Source organism: Ursus americanus, chromosome 1, assembly GCF_024610735.1.
Source record: "Ursus americanus isolate L20-20 chromosome 1, mUrsAme1.1.p, whole genome shotgun sequence".
Lineage (NCBI taxonomy): Eukaryota > Metazoa > Chordata > Mammalia > Carnivora > Ursidae > Ursus > Ursus americanus.
In genome coordinates, this window is record NC_142127.1 from 88,287,411 (window position 1) to 88,310,706 (window position 23,296).

The window sequence follows — 23,296 nt, forward strand, 5'->3', positions numbered from 1 at the left end:
AGGGTAAATTATTTGTCCAGAATCACATAACTAGAAAGTTGCAGAGCCAAGGTAAGGACAAAGCTGCTTCCTTGTTGTGTATCACTTATCTTTACAAATCTATGAGTCAGGCGCTATCCCCACTGTGTAGTGAAGAAACCAAAGCACAGAGAGGTTAAGTAACTTGTATCATATCACACAGCTTGTATGTGGCAGAGTGGAGAAGGACAGCAGGGTAGCCTGAGTGGAAAGATGCTCTGTTGCTGAATGTCTCCATCCACCAATAAAGCTAGAAGATGTGGTGAGGGTGCTGATGCTTCTCACTTCATTTCCTATCCTATAAGATCACCCAATGCTAATAAATTTCTGCTGTGGCCCAGCCTCCCTCTGAAACTCATATTTATATTAATACACATTTTAATAAAATAATGTTAGTGTAGAGTGAGAACAAATAAATAGTAGTCTAGTCTGGAAAGGAAGTGGGAAGAATGATGGAGAAATTTATTAGCATTAAAAGGAAGGACAACCTTCTGATATATGGTTGTGACTTGTGTCTTCCTTTACGTATTGAAGACAGACGTGTCCACTGGGTTTCTTAACTCCAGCATTATTGACATTTAGGTCCAGATAATTCTTTGTTGTCTAGAGATGTCCTTTGCATTGTAGAATGTTGATCAGCATCTCTGGCCTCTACCAACTAGATGTCAATATCATTCCACCCACCCCAGCTGTGGCAATCAAAGTATCTCCATACATGGCCAATCCCCCTACTACCCAAAATCACTGCAAGTTAGGAATCTCTCATTGAGGGGGATTTCAGAGAGCAGATATGAAATAATTCCTCTGCCTCCAAAATTAGACACTGCCTACACTGACTTGGTTAGACTAAGCAAGACACCCCAGGGAGGTCTCTTTAGTTGGAATGAGAGATTATCGTGAACCAGAGCTGAGTCAGGGCCCAGTGTGCTCATACCCTCTTTCAGCAAGGGAAAGGGATGTGGGAACTTAGGGGATAGCCAGAGACCACTGTGTACTCTGAAAATACAACTCCAGAGGACTTTGATAAGTGTGCTGGAACAAATGCTTGGTGATATGGGAGAGAAAAGACACCTCTTATTTCACTTAGTCCCCCATGATAATACAATAAAGGAGGTACAGCTTATCATTTCTGTTTCATAGATTAGGAAAGATGCCAAAGACATTGAAAGACTTGCCCAAGATTAGAAGGTGAGGGATTAGAACAGAGGACAGAAGTGTCTGACTCAAAGTCTATACTCTTTCTGTGCACCCAAGTAGTATAGAAAGAACCTTCTAGAGGTGACATGGAATAAAATGTTGCTTTTATCCATTTATAGAGCAAAATACCTGCACACCTACACTGTGAAAATGTTATGCTATCCACCAGGGATGCAAAGATGAATAAACTCTAGACCCAGACTTACAGAGCTCAGATTAGTGAGAGAAAAAGATATTTTAAAATTTCCAATGCAGTGTGCGAAACCCAGTGAAGGAGTATATACACAGAAGGGGCCATAGGAACATAGAAGTGGGGAACCTAGTACAGGCTTGGGAGGGGAAGGGTTCCTCAGCGGAGGCTTCATGGAACACGTGATCTTCTGTGAACAGAGTCCAAGGATGCCAGGAGTTGAGATTTGTCGTAAGGAATAACAGAAATCTCACGATTTACCATTACAAATCAATACTACAAAGTGCCGTTTGGATCTGACCATGAAAAAGTGCACTACAATTTTTTGTTAAAAGGGATGCAGAGTGTGTTGGGCTGGGATGTCGCCTCCCTGGGGAGCGAATAGGAGGAATGATTGCCATTTGTATTGGTCAAGGTCCTCCAAAGAAACAGAACCAATAGAAGATACAGGAGAGAGAGAGGAAGAGGGAGAGAGAGGAAGTGAGGGCGGGAAGGAGAAAGAAAGAGGTTTTAAGGAATTGCTCACATAATTATAGAGGTCGGCGAACACAAAATCTGAAGTGGGGGGTGGCAGACTGCAGGTTCAGGTGAAAGTTGATAATACCATCTTGAGTCTGAAGTCCTCAAGACGATCAGCTGGTGGGGAAACTCAGGCAGAGCTTCTACTCTGCAGTCTTGAGGAAGAACTGCTTCCTTTTTGGGAAAACTCAGCCTTTGCTCTTTTTTTTTTTTTTTAAAGATTTTATTTATTTATTCGACAGAGTTAGAGATAGCCAGCGAGAGAGGGAACACAAGCAGGGGGAGTGGGAGAGGAAGAAGCAGGCTCATAGCGGAAGAGCCTGATGTGGGGCTCGATCCCATAACGCCGGGATCACGCCTTGAGCCGACGGCAGACGCTTAACCGCTGTGCCACCCAGGCGCCCCTCAGCCTTTGCTCTTAAGGCCTTCAACTGATTGGATGAGGCCCACCCACGTTATGGAGGGTCATCTGCTTTATTCAAAGTCTACTGATTTACATGTGAATCACACCCATCCACATCTAAACTGGTGTCTGACCAAACAGCTAGGTACCACAGCCTAGCTAAGCTGCCATGTGAAATTAACCATTGTACCATCGTTGGTCATTTATTAATCTTCCCCAGAAAGGATTGTAATTTCACACCTGGAAACCTGTGAGAGGTGGAAAGTGAGAATCTCTGGTGCCAGACGTGCTCCAGGCTTCAGTGCCTCTGGGGAAGCTGTGCCTAGGGGGTGGGGAAGGAAACACACCAACTGAATTCAGCTGAATATTTTAGTACACCCTTAGAGCCATAAATCCTAAGGAGCTCCCACCCTAAAGTAGGTCCCTGAAAGAGACCAAGGAATTCTTAAAGTTTTGGTAATTCAACAGCCATTTTAAATATACAAAAGAGCTTGCTTTTTAAGAAACCTAAGGTGAATTTTTTCAGAAAATAATAAATTAAACAGTGATTTTTTTTTTTTTTTTTTTTTTTAGTTTGAGGAAGCATTCACACGTGTCTAATGTCATACACTAAATGTCTTGGCTTGAGCTGCGTGTGTGCCCTATTCATCCGTTTCCTAACTGACAAAGGGATGTGATCATTTCATTCAAGTCTAATATGCCAGTGTGTGCCTGAGCATGTCTGTGTAGATATAAGCTACAATGTCTCAGTTATTGGCACAGTGGGGAGCATTTCTTTCCATGAACATAATTTGTTGATTATATCAGGACTATTATTTCCACTTTTGTACAGTGAAATTATCCAAGAAAGAAGCCCCCATGTAGAAATCTATAAGATTATGTCCCTGGAGTTTACTGTCATTTTTTGATCTCTTCATTTAAAAAAAAATACATTTATAAGAAACATCAGATTTCTAGCCAGGACTCTTTCATTTAGTAACCAGTTAACTTGTTACAGAATCCACACACTTTGAAAGGCAACCCATACAAAGAAATCTTGACAAAACTAACATGAATCAGTCAGTAGGAAGAACAACAAAAAAGTTTTCCCTTAAACTTTGCCCTACAGTTGATCTTCGCCAAAAAGCCTAGAAGCGATTCCACCAACTTTGCCCTGATTGAAAAGACAGGGTGTCCGAAGTCCATGAGAAATGGCAAGCATATCCAAAATAAGTTTGATTGCGAAGGCAAGAACTTCACTCTGGTTCTGTAAAATGAGGGGGGAGAAGGGGCTAGGAAGAACATGGTAAATTATTCAGGCTTAAGAGACAGTGATAAAAATGCAAATGTGACCCTGTCACTGACTCTTTGCACCACTGGAATAAATTCAGGCTAGAAGCTGCATCAGCATCTTGCCTCTGGTTAAAACCAATTGAAAGCACAAAGACGGGAAGAAGAAAGCCTCCAAAGCTCTTTGGAAACGACAGATAAATTGATCAAGCATAACAACAACCCGAAGATGGAACAGTTTTATGGGTTATGTACCACAGGCCAAAGGGTCCTTCCAGCTCTCTTCAAATGGAAACACTTGGAATCAAAGAATCAGGTCTTACTTAAGTCCCAAAAGTGATTATTACTTCATTAATTATGGTCATGTCTACTCTTCCATTGTGAGCACATGTAATCTTTTCCCAAGAGCAGTCCATTAGCCTCATTTCATCTTTAATCAGTAGATCCCTTCCCAGGCTCTTCTCTGCGTGCACGGATCCAAAGTGCCAGTCGATAGCTCTATCTGTCAAATTGATGGCCAACAACAGCCCTAGACTTAGCCCAACATTACAGTTGAGAAAGCAAAACATAAGAAATCCGCCCCACGTTGCAATGAAATAAAAACAATTTTTTTCCAGAGCTATTTTAAAACAGATCAAGCGATAGGGCATCAATGTGAGCGAACGTATTTTTCTTATGCAGCTCAGTGATTAAAAGCGTGGTTTTGGCATCCAGGCTCCCTGCGTTCAGAGACAGGCCCGCCACTCCAAGGAAGCCAGCTGCTTAACTTCCCTCAGACTTTCTTTCTTTCTTTCTTTTTTTTAAAATTATGTTATGTTAGTTCCCTCAGACTTTCTTATCTCTGACATGGGGATAAATACAGGGTTTGTTGTAAGGATCAAATGCGTGAAAACATGAAAAGAGCTCAGGACACGTCTGGCACATACTGCGCGCCCAGTAAGTGTGAGTTCTTATTACTATTGTGCTTGCTTCCATTAAGCTTGGGCCACCCACGTGGAGGCTGGACCCCTGCAGTGCCCTGAGCCACTCGTGTGCACCCCTTTTAACAGCACCACCTTGTCTGTCCATTTACACGTATAGAGAGAGTTAGAGAGATAAGGGCTGGTGTCCATGCTCTTTCTCAGCCCTTAGGAGACATTCTCATGTCACGGTGTAACGAAAATTAGACAATTCTATCAACATCAGGTAATAAAGCTGGTTAAGGCGCCCGTTCCCACATAGTGCCCAGAATTATGTCAACCCTGATGGGGCACAAAAGAACCAGGGAACACCAGAAGCCCTCTAGACACTGACAACCATTCAGGGAGAAAAAAGCTTATCTTGAACTACTGAATGATGAAGCTATTATGTGAATTATATAATTACGGACAGTTCTACAATAAGATAACATATCATCATGTGCTATTTGTGGGTTTAGAACTTTCTGCAAAGGAGAATGAGGGGTGATGAAGCCGGACCAGGAGCTGGGTGCTGGGAGCGGAGGCCTTGCTCACAACTGGCCCTCCCCCTGCACGGTCAGGTGAGATTTCTGAAGCTCCACACCCCTGCGCAGGCTTCTTTTCCCTATTTAACCAGACAATTGGCATTTAAGAAACAAAACCAAACCAAAAGCTCCTCCAGTGGCACGATGATATTATGCAGGGCTGCTGACAGCTTCTTGCCCACGCCACCTTTGCACATGACCGTGCAGAATTCTCGCAGACTAGCAGGGCAACTGTCCTGGCAACTGCACCCACCCACCCCCAGAACCTTTTGCACACCGACGACGTGCTAACCCTCATTCCCGTCTGTCCTGTCCTGCTGTCCTCCCTGGCTATGGCCAGAGCCTACGGAAGAAAGGAAAACATCACCCTTAAATTATGTCGGTGTCACTGGCCAATGGAGGGGCACTGTTTACACAGCTCTGTTTCCCCCTAAACCAGGGTTTTGTTCCTGGCCCTGCCCTCCGAGGTCACACCAGAGGGCGCAGTGTGGGCATGGCTTGCAGCCTGGTGTGCCTGTCTGTTTGGGGAGGGATCAGATTGATGCCTGGGCATGTTGGTTTTTGTTTGTTTGTTTGGCTTTTAAGCCAATTTATTGGTAAGTCAGTGACATAAGAGATTCAGGGAAGTTCATGCAGTAGCTTCCTCCCTGCCACTCCCGTAGCACCCCTGCTCCTGCTCGGCCAGGCAGCTCGTCCTCTGCCTAAACGTTTCTGCTTTGGAAGGACAACGTGCCAGGGCTGATTCATGAGCTGTGGTTTTGTCACCGTGAGTGATGGGCTGGACTTATTTCCTTTGAGTGAAATTCCTATTGGAGTGACCTCACCTTGAATAAATGAGACCATAAATGGCACAGACTCTCTTTTTGGGTACCGCAGACCCATTCTGAGCCCAAGGCACTGTGCTAGGTGCTGGGTAAGGATTTAAAAACAGAAGTCATATCTCATGCTTGCCCTCATGTTGACAAGAATTTCATATTACTATGAGATTGGTAGGAAGTGGAGGCGAGAATATCAATTGTTCGAATATAAGGCAGAAAAGCCCAGGTTGGGAATTCAGGAGAAGCTTTGGAAAGTTGTAGGCGGGAGGAGGGCAGGGGTATTTGCAAGCCAGTGAGCAGAAGAGCATGGAGGTCATAGGTCATCAAAAAGCACTCTCTTGGGTAAAGCAGGGACTCTCCAAGAACAGCCGCCAACTGTCCTTCTCTCAGAGCTTTGGAACTTGCCCTCTCACATACCACATTCAACTTGGGGCCCACTTCACTTTAGTTTATTGAAACTCAAAATGCATACTAAAGCCCTTAAGAGTGGTCTCAAACACTGGGCCTTTGTGGTTTTTAAAAATCAGAGAAGCACTACCTGGGAGAGGGAGATGCACAAGCTATTCGCTCTGCCCATAGAACTCCTGGAAAATAACATAGCGAAGTCACCAGGCAGCTGAGAGTCTCACACAAAACAGCCTGTATGCTTTTTCCTATCTCGCTAATACTAAAAACTGGAAAACTATGTAATTACTAAAACGATCAATCATTAGAATGAGCTCTTTTGGGAACAAAGGAGCACTGAACACTTTAAACAGAGGCCAAATACTTTTGTCAAGGATTCTGTGAAAGGGACCCTGTTGCTAAGTGGGAGATTGGCTCAGCTCACGTTTCTGAACCCAAATTCTGCTGTGGCCCAAAAGATTATTTATATACCTCCATCAGGATGACAGGATTGAAGAGGAGGAGAGAAGCAGGAAAGGAAACAGATGAGCAGGGAACAGAGGGAGAGAGTAAGGAAGCAAGGAAGAATGCAAGAAGGAAAAAGAAATTGTTTTTGCAACACACAGGCCAGTGTTTCAAAATACTGAACCAGAACAAGTCTGAATTCTAGTATTATAAATATCTTAAGTGAGCTCTTCAGTTTCATGACAAAAGCATGGGGATTGGCACTTTGGTCATGAATTTTATAAGAGATCAGATTGGGCTATCAATCTGGTTAGAAGAAAGGGGTTAAAGTTAAACTTTAGGATTAATGATCTCCAAATACTCAGACATGACGAGCCTCACTTTTATTTCTTTTCCTTTTTTTTTTTTTTCATTCAAAGACACTATTTATTTTGTTAAAGTCAAGCAGGATGATCCTTTGAGAGGTCAATGGTAAGTGTCAGAGCACGAAATCTGTATCTATTTTCCACATTTTCCATTGGCCCTCTGTTATGGTAGCTGGCATCTTTGCCCAGCACCTTGCATTATAGCATGGCCTTGGAACCATGTCGAGCGAAAATAAGAAAGATTTGGAAGGATTCTAGCTCTTCACTACCAGCTAGCTGTGTGACCTTTCTCTTTGTAATGAAAACCAAGCCAGTCCGATTAAAACTACCAGCCCATTGAGTGAGATAATTTATGTGACAGCACCTTGAAGTAAATAAAAGTCACTGTGTCCTAGTAAGGTATCATTATGCAAATAGAGGTATAATGCGAGGGTCCTGACACCAGCGGTCTGGATGTACTCTGGGGTCCCTGGCATCTTCAAACACATGCTCTCTTGCTTGTGGATCTATTAGGGTAGATGTACACTGAGAACAGACGATCTTCCAGGCCCTCTAATATCTAGGCAACTACAGTGTGGTCAGTGGAAATTAGAAGTAAATGAGAGAGTAAAAATAAAAGATTTTGAATTATGCTTTACAGAATTTGGAGCTGTTTTGGGGCTTTCATGGGGATGGGAGAGATGACTAGGTCATTAAACTCTGGGTTTGATAATTCCGTATCTTCTCTGACAGTTTAACATAGTACACGGCACATAGACGGCGCTCAAGCAATATTAGACCATAGCTACGCGGTACGCCTCATTCAGTACCGCCACGTCTGCTGCGGTACAATCCTCCCACCATAGCAGTGGTTTAATAAACAAATATCGACTTTTTATTCATGCTATACCTCCTTGTGTCTTGGCTGTACATTCTGTCCCCTACTGTCCTCACCATAGGATCCAGTCCCAAGAAGCAAATGCCATCTGGATCACTGCTGATCGCTGTGGCGGAGGGAAAGGGAGCTTGAATGGTTTCCTACCAGCAATTAAATGCTTTCGCCTGGAAGTGACACCCATCACTTATAGTCACAACTCATTGGTCGGTAGTAGTCACATGGCTCTGCCCCAACCTGCAGAGCACCAGGAGATGCAAACCTACCAACCACCCAGAAGGCAGAGAGCCCAAAGTGGCTGGTGAATTGTGCTAATGATAATCAAATGACACATGCTTGTATGTGAATAAAATTGAACCAGTCTACTTGAGTAAAAGATTTGGCAATGCCCATGGCTGAGTCTGCATTAACATTTCCCAAAGCCAATCATCAACACCGAAAACCAGAGGCCTCAGGGAGTCTTCTGAAGTCTGGGAGTGTACATGAGTTACAGATGTCATCACTGACATCATCTTGGCATTTTGCACCAAACAAAAAAGCTCAGCGTGAAATGGCCCTCAGGGTACCTCACTTACTTCCCTGCTTAGGATGAGACGCTTACTGAAAATTTCTGTAAATATGGCTTTTGCTCTCTGCTTGACGGGAAAACTGATTGCTAGAGTTATTTCCACACAATGGAAAGGATGAATAAAAACCTCCCAAGCCAGGCCAGCCCTATGGCAAGCGAAGATGGTAGGTGATTTCAACTGTACCAGGAGAATACCACCTATCTCAAAGGCAAAGGGTAGAGAACCAACCATATGGGGTGTCAGACAACTTTTCTAGAGTTCAAAAAGTGGTATAGATGCATAATATCTGTGGCTATAGAAATTGTGGTAACTCCAATCTCCCAGAGTTATTGCACCCTTCAGCTGATGCAGGACCTCCACTGCTGACCAAGTTCCATCAAGAATTCTCAGAGTCTCCAGGGTACTTCCACGAGGACTTAAGCTGCAGCTACTCTGTTATGTGAGGAGTGTAGTACCTTCTCTCAAGAGGCCACAGTGCCGGCCCCCGCAAGGCAGCGCTACACTTGCTGTGCTGATACTGCCTTCCACCTGTGCATGTCTTCAGTCTGCCCTGGAGCTCCATGGAGCATGAGAGCTCACCCCAGAAACTCAGCCACAGACATGGCTCTTCCTCAGTGCTACTGCTCCTCGGCTGCTCCCTCACTGCTGGAGCCCTCCTTGTGTCTATATATACTGAGAGATCTGGTCAGGTAGAGAATTAACTCCCTTCTCTTCATGTGGGGGGAGGTGGGAGGAGGAGAAGGATCCCACATGAGTGACACCTGTGTGACAAATAGCATGGTGTTCAGTTAAACTTCCATGTTAGCGTTTAGTAACAGTGTCTGCCATGTCAGCAACCCAGGCATGAATGACAGGAACAGTACCTGATGTCAGTTACATGTGAGTCACCAAAGTGTTCTCGGCATCACTCCTCACTCCCCATCTATCCATTAAGTTTTACTATGGATTACTTTAATTTATATAATGTATACAATGGGTGTAGACCATGGATCGATGCACAATGGTCCCTACATAAGTATTTTCTTGTTGTTGTGGTTGCTACAAGTCCAAGGACTTCCTTGAGAGGTGATTCTCTCTCAGAAGGCTCCTGAGGCCCACTGCAAACCAGCTTCTGGAGGGCTATTCCCAAAGATTGCCAGACAATCCCAAATATGTCTGAATTACTCCTAAAACTCATACAATCCTCTCAATTCTGCCAGCCAGAAACTGTTATCCTCACATTGTACAGAAGAAAACTAAAGTCCAGAGAGGTTGAGTAGCTTTCCCAAGGTCACAAAGTAAGAAGCAAAAGAGCCAGGATTCAAGTTCAGGTCTACATGGTTTTGAACCCACTAATACCACAAGGAGGATGAAGGGTTAGGGCAGTGATTCTCAACTAAAGGTGATTTTGCACCCCCAGGAGATAATTGGCAATCTCTGGAGACATCTTCACTTGCCATAACTTGGGGGTGGAGTGAAAGGGCACTACTCTAGTGGGCAGATGCCAGGAATGATACTGACATCCTACAATGAGCAGGACAGTCTCCTACAACAAAATAGTATTGGTTCAAAATATCAATAGTGCTGAGGTTCAGAAAGCCTGGATTACAGGAAGATAAGTCGTATCAAACTGCTGGAAAAGGTTAAGCAAGGGGATGTCAAGAAGGACATACTGAGAAATGCATTTGTGATTAGAGGATGAACTGGGATTTGGGTGAGCGAAAGGGGGGAGGAAGCATAAACAGCAGGGAAAGGAACATAACAGGTAATTTGCAGAAAAAGCCCATGCACAGGAAAGAAGTGGCAACAGAAATTGGAAAGGTAAGTTGGGGCCTGATTGCAGGAGGCCTGGAAAGCCAGAATTTAAGTGCAAAGAGCTTGGGACAAAGCAAAATACTAAATGATCTCAGAGCATTTGTCTTGGGGCTGCCGACCCAGTTTACTAAAAACCATGTGTCTGTACATAAGTTCATTCCCTAGTACCCAAACATTCTGCTTCCGTGTGATCTATAGATTGCCTTAGGCCATCTCAGTCCCACCCCGACTTGAAGAAGGGAATCCCTGAACCCAGGACAAGAGGTGATCTGTACATGGTCAGCAGAAAGTTAGTGACCAGCCTGGAACCAGAATCTAATCTTAGAATGAGATCCAGTCATTATCCCCATTAAATTCATGGTACAAATTTGTGTCTGTAGTTGGGTCCCTGGAATCCCAAAAGCCCAGCCAGTCTTTTCTCCCTTTAATTACACTTTATCATCCTTCTTATACTGGGATGAAAATGATTTTTGGTGAATTTTCTTTATAACTTTCTCCATTACTACTTGAAGCACCCTAAATGTGCAAAGCCAAATATTTTCATACAAACCAAATAGCATTTTTCTACTTAAAAGAAGTGTTGTTGAGGACAGGGGTAGGGATGAATGGAAGGGCCATTGTTTGTCCTTTGAAAGAACTTTCCAAGGACCATGATTGGACCAGACAGGTATTTCCCGTTTCCTGTATTGCGAGTGGGCTTGATTTTAGCGAAGAATTGAGATTGGTGAAAAAGGCAAGGAACATAGTCTTAAAAAGAATCCCAGGGAAGGATTCAGTGGAGGCAGCTTGTACCCAGTACCAACCTTTGACCCACAGAACATTTCACAACCTGAGATCTCAGTTTGGTAATTTTTGTATTTCTTCCTCCCAACTGGGCAAAGAAACTACATTCCCAAGACCACGCCACTGAAACATAAAGGTTATTTATTTCCAAACAAAAGAATTAGGAAATGTGAACTTTAAAGCTTTAAGACTAACATTAACTCATCTGCTGGAGACAGATGGTATTTAGTATTTTCAATGAAGAGGCTGTAAAATGTGAAAACTTAATACATCTGGGATGAGTCATCAGGGTGAGTTAATTTGCTAAAATCTTAGCTTTCGCATTTCCTGATTAGATTTGTTTCTCTTTTCCATCCTTCATCCTGGCATCTATGACCCTAACAATTTTCCATTTAACACAAAGGAAATACTTTGAACGTTCCATTCTTTGCAATCTCACCTAGGGTCATTCTGGGGTATTGTCCTCAGGCTTAAAGTGGCAATGAAACAATTTGCAAGAAAGATGGTAATAGGAAAGTATCATTTAACATAAAGGTGTCAGGTCATCTTGATAGCTTAATATAGCCAGTAAATACCATACATACATATAACTTTTCTTCCCCTTCCTTTCCTTTCCTTTCCTTTCCTTTCCTTTCCTTTCCTTTCCTTTCCTTTCCTTTTTTTCTTTTCCCCTTCCCTTTTCCCTTTTTCCTCCCTCCCTTCCTCCCTCACTCCATCTTTTTTCTTTCTTTCTTTCTTTCTTTCTTTCTTTCTTTCTTTCTTTCTTTCTTTCCTTCCTTCCTTCCTTCCTTCCTTCCTTCCTTCCTTCCCTCCTTCCTCTTTCTTTCCAATCATCTCCTTATTGGTACCTCCTTCTACACCTGCTTATTCCTTTTTTTTTTAATTTAAATTCAATTAGCCCACATATAGTACATCATTAGTTTTTGGTGTAGTGTTCAATGATTCATTAGTTGTGTATACCATCCAGTGCTCATCACATCACATGCCCTCCTTAATGCCCATCACCCGGTTACCCCCCACACACACACACACTTCCCTTTCCACAACCCTGTTTGCTTCCCGGCGTCAAGAGTCTCTCATGGCTTGGCACCCTCTCTGATATCTTCCCATTCAGTTTTTCCTCCCTTCCCCTATGATCCTTTACTCTATTTCTTATATTCCACATATGAGTGAAACAACATGACCCCTGCTTATTCCTGCTAAGTGTTCATGTGAGTCCTATCTATAATCTTTGGCCTGGAGAGATGAGATTTTGTTTTGTCTTCTTTTGTTTTTTTCTTGATGCATCCCTTTTGCATGCTGGATTTCTTAACTCTATGAAATAGAAATCCTCATCTTCATTTAATGTATTCAATAGATATTTCTTAAATGTCTCAGATATATGCATCCTTTTAGCAATTCCTGTGATATATGGAAGGCTATGAAGATCTGATACGTCACCAGAAAGAAAATGTTATTATGAGTCATCCACAGATAGCAGGTAGCTCAAGACCCTGGTACAAAATTTTCTCTGCTTTTTCACTGAGTCTTATCAATCTATATAGAGTCTTCCCCCAGGGGACAACCTGAAATCCCATCTTTCTCGGGCATCCCTCCTTCTCCCTTTCCCTAAGGACCCAGCCAGTCTTTGTGCAACTCTATCCATTCCCTAGAGAATTCACCCAGGCTTCACCCTGGAAATGTAGCTGGTCAGATCCTTCAGGGAGAATCTTCCACTGAACCAACAAACATTCCTCTCGTTAATATTTGTTGGGGATTTAGAGATGATAGTTAATGTCATCTCTTCCACCTCACTTTGGCACCAACTGAAACTTAGACGCAGGACTCAGATGATGGGGAGAGAAAAACATCAGCCTGATGGCTAATAAAACTACTTTGGAAACTATGGCCTGGATCCATGGCCACAACTGACCTTCCTCAATACTTCTCAGTTCTCGGACCTAGACTTTAAGACCTATTCTCAGTTGAGTGTGAGGGTTTGCTGAGAAGAGACCCTTCGCTACATTCACTCTCTCACAGTCACTAGACCCCAACAGTCAAGAGGAAGTCTGTCCTCTGGACAATTTCTAGTAATTAGTCACGCCTGGCCTCTGACCCTCATGAGCTCAGTAGGAAAGAAAGGGCAAAGGCCCGTGAAAAAAGAAAATGCAGAAGGGACTGAGTCACAGGCTTCTAAGTCCTAAAACCCAAACACACATCACTTAAGACAAAGGTGGAGAAGGAGAGGAGAGTGCTTCCTTACTTTTCCTTTTTGAGTAATGGGGTAGAAATGTCCTCCCCTTTTTGAAAACATGAGGAATGGAGCATGTTTCCTCCAACACTCTCAAGATTTTGTTCTTGTACACCATTGGTTGTAACGGAATTTGCAGTCCACCAGGGGTTAGACTGTCCCCTTAGGTTCTTTCAGGGCAGTTCTAGTCCCTGTTTTGTGAGGTCTCTCCCCATATTGACCTCCCCTCCATTGTGTAGACTCCCTGGATCATAGAAGACAGCTTCACCTTTGTTCCGAAAGGCTCTCAAATGGATATGAATGGTATATTAACTAAATACGTCAGGCTTGAAATCCATTTCCCTGTCTATATTCCATCTCAAGTTGTCCCGGGCCAAGATGCTCGATACAATTCATCAAAAGTTAACAGCAATACGATCTTAAATACAAGGTCAGCAGAATAAGTGACTCAAACTTGAATTTGAACTGCCTTCCAGTATTGAACCCCCAGGGAGCAATTAAAGTCCAAAATTCAAATCGCCCTTTACATTATAACCCAAAGAAATTGAAGAGCACCATTCTTTTTTTTTTTTTTTAAGGACAATATTCTTAAACTGTAGATTATAGAAATTAAAATCTAAATAATGTCTTCTCTGTTTGTTTAAAAACAATGGTGCTTAGTCTCACATGGCAGGGCTCTCCAGTTCCTTCACGGTGTTCCTTCAGCATCTGCGGCCTGTCGCTGGGATGGGATGATTCCTTCAGGATCTCCAGAGTTGGATTAATTAAAGCCAAGTTCTTACGTCCCTATTTTGAATGTGTAAGAGAAGTGGATAGAAATAGAATTATCTTAGCATATACCAATGGATTCATAAGCAAAACTCCTAGCACTAGAGCAGGGATGCAAATACATGTCCCAGAATCCAGATTTTACTATGCAGTTTTAACATGCAATCTAGATGCATGTTACTGTTTCCAACGAGCATAATAATGGTAGAGGAGGATGGGAGGGTACAGTAACCAAAATAGCTTGGCTCACTTAAAAATCATTTCTAACTAACTTCTCTCTTGCTTTCCTCTGTAAAAGAGGCTAGATAGCTAACTGCTTGATTTTCTTAGTCATCGTCCAGCCTGAATTATCCATGTGACACGAATCCAGCCAACATGGTATAAATGAATGTCTGAATAAATAGTTAAAGCCTAAAGTAAAACATTTTGGCGCTCAGCCTTCTTCAAGCCTAAAACACAGATGTGGAGCTGGGAGATAGAGCAGACACCCTGTGACTAGGAAGGCAAAAGTTATATGCTCTAAAACAGAAAGAGGAGAAAGAGCCTGGGTTCCTGATATATCTCAGATCCGTAGTACACCCACTTCTGCATTTTTTGCTATTCCTACTTCTGGTGAGCCTACTTCTGGATTTCTTGCTATGTGAGAAAAGGAAATCATTACATCTTTAAACTACATAAGATTTCTGTGACTTTTTAGGTAAACACACTTCTAAATGGTTCAGAGAAAGAAAAAAATCCCAGTTCCGGCTTTACCAACATGCAAGACAGCTGTGACAGTTGCCCAAGGTACGGCTCATGAGAATTAAAAGAAATACCCCATCAGTAGTTGACTTCCCCCATCCTTGGAGGAAACACCCACCAGTGCATACCATTAAAAATTATACTGATGACATCACATCACCAGACCTTGCCTGAAGTGTCCTTTTTTCCCTTAGAACCTCTTGATTTCCATTTTCTCTTGATCTCCATGTTCATGCCCCCCTCTGCAGTGCTGAACTATTTAAACCAGTCCTTGTGCTGATCAACTCTGCCTCTCACAGCATAATTTTGATGAATTACTATGTTACTATGTTAATATTTACTAACTCTTGCCAAAGACCACTTTAAGAAAAGAAGAAAGTTGAGGGAAAGGAGGAGACGGGTAAAAACAAAAATTCTGCCACAGGTGTGAGGTATTATGTCTCCCTTTGGCTCCTCCACAGCATTCACCAGGTACGGATGTTAAAGGACTCACAGCTAGCAAGCTGGACACAATGTTTTCATCTAAAATGGTGATGCATCTTTGGATTGACAAGAAGCATATGCAAATATGGTGTTTTGTAGGCCTCAGAGGATAGACAGTAATTGCTATTCTGGGTATTGGGTAGACACAGAGGCAATATTTGCATATGGTACCCACCTTTGGGTCTTAGTTCACTGCGGTTCCTTTTCCTCCCCAAACACCATGATCCATCTCGGGGGTATTTGGGGGTGCCAAGTCAGAGCAGCAATGTATGGTTTCCCCATCGCTGCACCCTCGCCCTTTCACAGTGGGGTCATCCATCTTGCCTAAGATTGGGAGATGAAGAAACATAGCCTTTCCTAGCACATGTTTCCCAGATGCTGAATTTTTCCAAAGGACACTGGAGTCTTCATTTCACCCTGCTTTTTGCAAAGGGAGTGGTGAGGTGGTTATGAATGAAGTGTTTCTCCTACAGTCCTACTCCTGCTGGGATGATTTACTTAATGTCTTCCTAATAGTTTGTGGTGCAAAAGGGAGCAAAAGTGTTGGGATTAGGGGTGAGATGGGTAGAATGGGTGAAGGGAGAGATGGCATGATTTATATTCAGACAGGGCAGTGCCTTTAGCCTGCCTCACAAAGGAGGCTATTCATCAAGACCACCAGGGCCTCGGGGACATGAGATGTTTGGATTTGGAACATATTCCATCAGTCTAATTGCTGGCGAAAACTGAGGTGACATGAGAGAAACTGATCAAGTGTCTACTGCCCTACTTGCAGCCCCTCTGACCCCACATACAAGGTTCTCCTTGCTTTATGGGCTTCTAATGTCACCTCTCTGTTCCCACACCCCAACCTCATTTTATGATTGGTACAATGACAAGCTTCTTTCTGTTTGTTGCTCTTAACCCAAGGACAGGGCAGCTTCCCTGATAGAATACTCTGCCTTGAGATAAAAGTGCAGTTCAGTCTGATTCAGATGGAAGCCAGTGTACTTGCAGAGGCCTTATTCCCCATTCCCCCAGCGTCCTGAGCAGAAGCAGAAGAAAATGCATTTCTACCATTTTTACTGAGCACCGTAATTTACTGAGCACATAGTTAGTCTCAGGGACTAGAGACATAGCATTTAAAAAGATCACTTGAAGTCCCTACACTTACAGAGTTTAGGCTCTGATGGGAGTGATGAGTAGTACATAAATTATCTTGGCAAAGAGTCAAGAGATACGATGGGAGAAGTATGCAGGTACGTGGTACCCAGAACAGGAGGGCGCATTTCGTGCCGCCCAAGAAGGTGACTGCATACGAGTCCCTAGAAAATTCCCCCCTTTCAGGACCTCTGTCCCGGGAAAATGCCACCTTGTAATGAGACTCGTTCTGGTCCCCAGAATGTTCTCTAAATCAATTAAAAATACAGCCTTCAGTTATAGACAAGATGATGTATCTCTCTTAAAATGTAGTAGCCAACATACTACCTTTGAATTTATTAGAATGTGATTGGCTTTAGCAATATAATATTTAAGAATGTTTATCATTATTTATAAGTGGTGATTTAGCTGAATCCCAGCTGCTCTGAAAGAGTTCAGTATCTCAGAGGGGCTTCTGATCCTGTCATGGAGGACGCACACTCACTGTTTATGTCATTGCTACTGCAGCTGATAGAACCTACTGGTGAACCTGGACCCAAAACCCTATGGTGACTTACAAGTGCTGAGATGCCATATGCCCTTACCCCTGAGTGATTGCATTCTGCCCAGAAGTCTGAATCTCCTTTCCCATGGGCTAGGGACTCCCACTCCCCCTCACTGGCTCCACTAGAGGTGAGAGATTACAATACAGCTTACTTTTGTTTTGTTCAGACCTGATGAGTATGCCCTCTTTGTAGAAAAGACACTTAGGTAGAGGAAAAGAACCTGATAATTATTCTACTTTGAACCTAGGAATTTCCTCGTTCTCTGCAGTTAAATAAGACTGAGGATCCAGGTAGGCTTCCCATAGGAAGTAAAAGTTAACTGAAGGATGGGCAGGTGCCTGGCAAAGGCACAAAAGAGATTGTTCATCCTGTATGAAGATTGGTATCTCTGAAGCACAGAGACCACAAGGCATGTAAGGCACGAAGTAGGACTGAGGGCAGGGGTGAGACAAGCTGAGGAGGTGAGGCTTATAATTATCGTTAAAGAATTTAGAGTTTACAATGAGGTCAAGGGGAAGCCAGTGAAGAGCATGAAGTAGAAGAAAGACACATTGGGATTTGCCTTTTAGAAAGATCATTTTGGCTACGACATGGAGAAGGAATTAGACGGGGACAGACTGGAGTCAGTAAGACCAATCTGATGGCTATGACCCTGGTCCAGAACAAGAGAAGAGGAACCTGAACTAGGGTGGTGGTAGTGATAATACAGAAAAGTAGACACATTTGAGGGATGTTAGAAGCCAGAATGACCTTGATATACTTAAAATAGGTGGTGAAGGAGAAAGAGAAGGCACAGCTGCCTTCTGGGTGCCTGGCTTGAGTACCTAAAGTGAGATGGAATCATTCACTGTATTCATAGACTGAGTGTTTGTGTTCCCCCAATATCCATATGTTGAGTCCTTGACCCCCAGTGTTGGTATTAGGAGGTGGGGTCTTTAGAAGGCAATTAGGTTTAGATGAGGTCACCGTGGAGCCCCCATGATGGAATTAGTGCCCTTATAAGAAAGGGAAGAGACACCAGAGCTTCCTCCCACCACCAGGTGTGGACACAGCAACAAGGTGGGAAAGCCAGGAAGAAGTCCCTCAGCACCTCGGCCGACACCTTGATCATCACAGACTTCCAAGCTCCAGAACTATGAGAAATAAGTATCCGTTGTTTTAAACCCCCAGTCTACGGAATTCTGTTACAACGATCTGAACTCTCTGAGATGCTGTGACAGAAAAGAGGAGTGGAACAACTCCAGTTTCAGATCGGAGCAAGCACAGATCGGGTGGTGCCAGACGTCCACATGGTTGAGCGGACCACAGGGGTCAGAAGAGAAGTCTAGGCTAAAGCTATGGACTCCAGACAGGACATTTGGTGGAATATACCACATGGCATGTATGAGGTGACCAGGAAGATGGGGAAGAGTGTGAAGAGAAGAGGCTTGGGGACACCAACATTAAGGGAGCAGAGACCTCACTTTGCCCATAGCATTCAGTAGCTAAGGTCCAGAGTGAGGAAGAGTCCAAAGGTCACACACTGACCCACGGGCAGGTGATCTGAGCATGTAATAGGCCCTACAAGGACTTTAGCTTGTGACCTATGTGGAGTGGTGTCCCCAAGTACCCCCCATCTATGAAAGGGCCAGAGTTACACCTGAGGCCTCCTGTATACATCGTGTGGATTTTAAAATGCCCTGCAGCTATGAAGTACTGCACTAATAGTGATTCTCACCGTGATCCGAGTTCCCTATCATCCTCTCCCATGTTGAGAGGGGAGACATTACTTGTCCCAGTGAGAATGGAAAAGACTGAAATCATTCCAGATCTTCTGATTTAGGTTTACTGCTCTGTCCCTGTCTTCAGAAATTACTATTTATTGCTTCTATATGTTTATGTTACATTATTATTTTCTAAACCTGTGGATCCTCTCCATCAGAAACCAAAAGGAAAAAAAAAATGTTCAGTCGAAGATCCAGAAAAATACAGCATGAGAAAATTTCTCAGAACCATTTCTGGGAGACCTAAGATGCCCTTCTCTTGCCACCTTGGCCTGTCCGCTGCTGCTGGGCCCGGGATAAAATGGGGAGCCTGAAATGCAGGCTGTGTCTGTCCCTGCCCCTGCCTCGTGTTTTTATTTCTGCTTCACACCATCACGGATAATGAAAGTTGACTGGCTGTTGGGTTTCCTTTCACTCTGCCACTGTCATTTCCAGTTGCTGGGTCTCATGCCTTTTTAGCACAGAGTTGTTGTGTTTGGGCTCTAATTTGCCAGGCAGTGATAAATTCCAAGAAAAACCTATTCTTATTGAATTATTTTTGGAATGTTATGCAAACATGTCTAAATTATGTGGCAGCCAATTCTGCTCTAAGATCTGGTTTTGACTTCATGTTAATTCAAGTAGGGGAGAGAAAGAAAGAAACAAAAACCCAAAATGGTGACATGCCATCTTTCATTCTCTAAGAGAATTATATTTTTAAATCTACTCCTCTGTTGCAAGGGCCTAAGCTCTCTTCCAGAATGCTGGGTAGTGAAGGCCATGTTCCAGTACCAGTTCCCCCTCATGGAGTATGCCGAGGAAAAGCTTCCCACTTCAGATCCCCAGGACAAGAAAGCTGAAATAAGCAACACTGCATGTAGGGTAAGGCTACGACTTTCTTTCTTTCTTTCTTTCTTTCTTTCTTTCTTTCTTTCTTTCTTTCTTTCTTCCTTTCTTTCTTTTCTTTCTTTCTTTTTTCCTTTCCTTTCCTTTCCTTTCCTTTCCTTTCCTTTCCTTTCCTTTCCTTTCCTTTCCTTTCCTTTCCTTTCCTTTCCTTTCCTTTCCTTTTCTTTTCTTTTCTTTTCTTTTCTTTTCTTTTCTTTTCTTTTCTTCTTAAAACATCAAACAGGACTCCTTTCAGTGAGTCCAGACCTTAATCTAAGCTGTCTTGTCCAGGGAACTTTAAAACAAAACAAAACAAGAAAACAAGTAGTAATGGCTATTTCCCACTCCTGTGCTCTCCATCACCAATTCCAAGAGACAGCTCAGTTGACAACTAAGATGTAATTTCAATAAAGCCAATACACTTCTGATCTTGGGGGTGGACAACTGGTGCCTTTCATTTCTACATCTTCCAGCCTGAATCCCACCTTTTCTTTTTTTTTTTTAATGGGACATTCTATTCTTCCAATCACTGTCAGTTTTGGAACTTGCTAAAACCTGGAGCTACTGATGACCCTTGTCACCACCAGAGGGACACTTGTTTGAGACTGAGGCCAGGACAGGAGGGTGGCAGTTGAGAAGCGGAGTGTGTGGAGTCCTGAGCACATCATCTGAGCTCAGCTTCAGCCCATACTTGAGCCAGGTCTACCCCCTGGACTCTAAATACATGAACCAATAAAAATAATCTCAATTATGATGCGTTGCAAGTCCCAATGTGCTCTTTTGACAAATGGAAAAGACAGTATACTGGACTTTAAGTATATTCCATAGACGTCTGGTATGCCAAAAATCTTGTCCATAATATTCTTGTTCAAAATGCCATTATGTGCCCAAGTGACTGACTATACAGAGCAGAGTTAGTGAAGAAGAGGGACTCACATTTCTGAATTAAAACTTTTTTTAATAATAATATTTTTTTATTATATTATGTTAGTCACCATACAGTACATCCCTAGTTTTTGATGTAAAGTTCCATGATTCATTACTTGTGTATAACACCCAGTGCACCATGCAATACGTGCCCTCCTTACTACCCATCACCAGCCTATCCCATTCCCCCACCTCCCCTCCCCTCTGAAGCCCTCAGCTTGAATTAAAACTTCTATTGCAATAGCACCAATGTCTCCCATCATCAGAAGATGCCAATCAAAACTCCTCACCCTTGCTCTACCCACCGACTCCAACTACATTTTCAGCCTTATCCCTCAACATCCCTTCACATTTCCCATCCCCTGGCCAATCAGAACCCTGTCCTTCACTCATCCTCAATACTGTCCTTCCATGTCCTTGCAATCACAGTGCCCTTTTCAGGACGCCTCCACCCAGCCCCACCGCTCAGGACTATACCCCTAACCCCACCCATCTGCAACCTCTCAGGGTCCACCTTTTCCAAAAGCTTCCCTCAACTTCCAGTCCCCTTCTAAGAAACAATTCCTTCTCTAAATCCCCAAAGAACTTTGTCTAGATCTTACTTGTGTTCCCAGATCAAGTTCCCATGATGCATCACCTTAGATTTCCCCAGTTCTCAGGTGCTTCAGGGGGCACTTGTTGCCTCAGTTGCCACCAAGGCAAGCAGCGCTGTGTGGCCTCTGACCAACTTCATATGAGCACAACCCAACAGTGACTTGCATGTCCTTGTTTTGAACCCCTCACTTTCCATTTTGGTATATCCCTGTTGCTACTGAGGCATTAAAGCAATGAGGGGTACAGGAGATGTATGCACTCACAAACCTATAAGTACAGGGACTTAATGCCTCCTGCACGGAAGCTCTGGCCAACGGGAAGCAGGGACCCGTGAATAACTTCTCCATTCTCCTTTCCCAATCCATCTTATACTTTCCTGAGCCCCAGTCGTTCATAAGCTTCTAGGCAGACAGTCCTATGCCACTGAGCCATTGGTTACACTTGGTACTGCTCTGCTGGGTAAACACCCTCTTATAATAGTTCTCCTTTCCTTCCTCACACATTTTTCTCCACATTCCTCCTTACATGGGTTTGCACTCCCCATTAAAGAAGTAGCACAATAGTTTTTGCATCTGGCTCTGTTTTCAAGGGTACTCAAACCTGTCACTTTTCACTTTATATCACAGTTTTTTATACACATCACCCCACCTTACTAAACTACATAATTATTGCAGATACCTTCAATGATTTCTGTCTCCGTACTATAATATCCCTGGTGAGTGCCTGGCGGGGTGTCCATGCTCAAGAAATGTCTGTGTTATGAACGAAAATAGACTTTGGAAAATGCTGTGCCAACAGGCACCTGCACTGACATACCCAATATGAAGGGATGGCAGGGGAGCTTGATCTTAAATCATGACCTCTGCTCTCCAGCCAATGACATGGGGGTTTTGTTTGTTTGTTTGTTTTACTTTAAATTCAATTAGCCAACATATAGTGCATCACTAGTTTCAGATTAGAGCTCCATAACTCATCAGTTGCATATAAAACCCAGTGCTTGTTAATACAACCAAAGGCTGTGGGATTGCACTGGAGCATAATCCAACCAAAGGGTACTTTCTCTTCCCAGTACAACAGTGTGTACAATAAGGCAGAGTACAGAAAATCATTAGGTCAAACTCTTTCTGGAAAAGAAGGTAGTAAGACACTGGATAGCAGATCATAGGGAAGATAACTGGACTTTTCTTAGTTTTATGAATTTAAGGCCAGCAGGTATATTTCCCCATTGCTTTGGGGAAAAGGTATAAAGAAGCCCTAATGGCCTTATACCTTTCACAATATGTGCAGGGGGAAAAGGGCGGAAGGGCCCCCTGGGAGAGGGACCTTAGCGGAACATATTATGAACTGGATGTTCGTATTCCACCAAAATTCATGTGTTGAGATCCTAACCTCCACCATGATGGTATAGGAGGTGGGGCCTTTGAGAGGTAATCAGGTTATGAGGGCAGGACTCTCATGAATCAGATGAGTACCTTTATAAGAAGAGACACAAGAAGCTTCCTCTCTCTCGGCTCTCCATCATGTTGGGACATAATGAGAAGAGGCCATCTGCAATCCAGGAAGAGAGCTCTCACTGGATGTTGGATCTACTGGCATCTTGATTTGAATTTCTTAGCCTCCAAAACTGAAAGAAACAAACGTCTGTTGTTTGAGCCACCCAGTCTACAGTATTCTGTTACAGTGGCCTGACTAGACTAAGACAGAACATCAGGAGGACTGGGATGGTCCAAGCTGAGATAAGCTAGAAGAGAGAAGGATACCACAGCCTCAAAGAACAGAATTCACCTAAATGAACTGGAAGCCCCTTCCACCAACCTCTCCCCCAAGATCACCACCACCACCACCTCACCACCTCTAATACAGCCTTTCCCACATCATGAGTCATTGTGGCTGGAAACTTGGTGCCCATGAGTGACCTCATATCTGGGTCCCCAAGGGCACAGAGTGCAGAGAATCTGTCTGTACCAGGGGAGCTTTTAAGAAAGACACCTGTGGAAGGAGCTAAAACTAACACATCTAGAATGAGGCAGACAGTACACTCCAGTGTTCTCCCAGCCCTGTGTCCGAAAACAAGATTGTACACTTTGGACTATGTCCCTGGAGTTCTTGG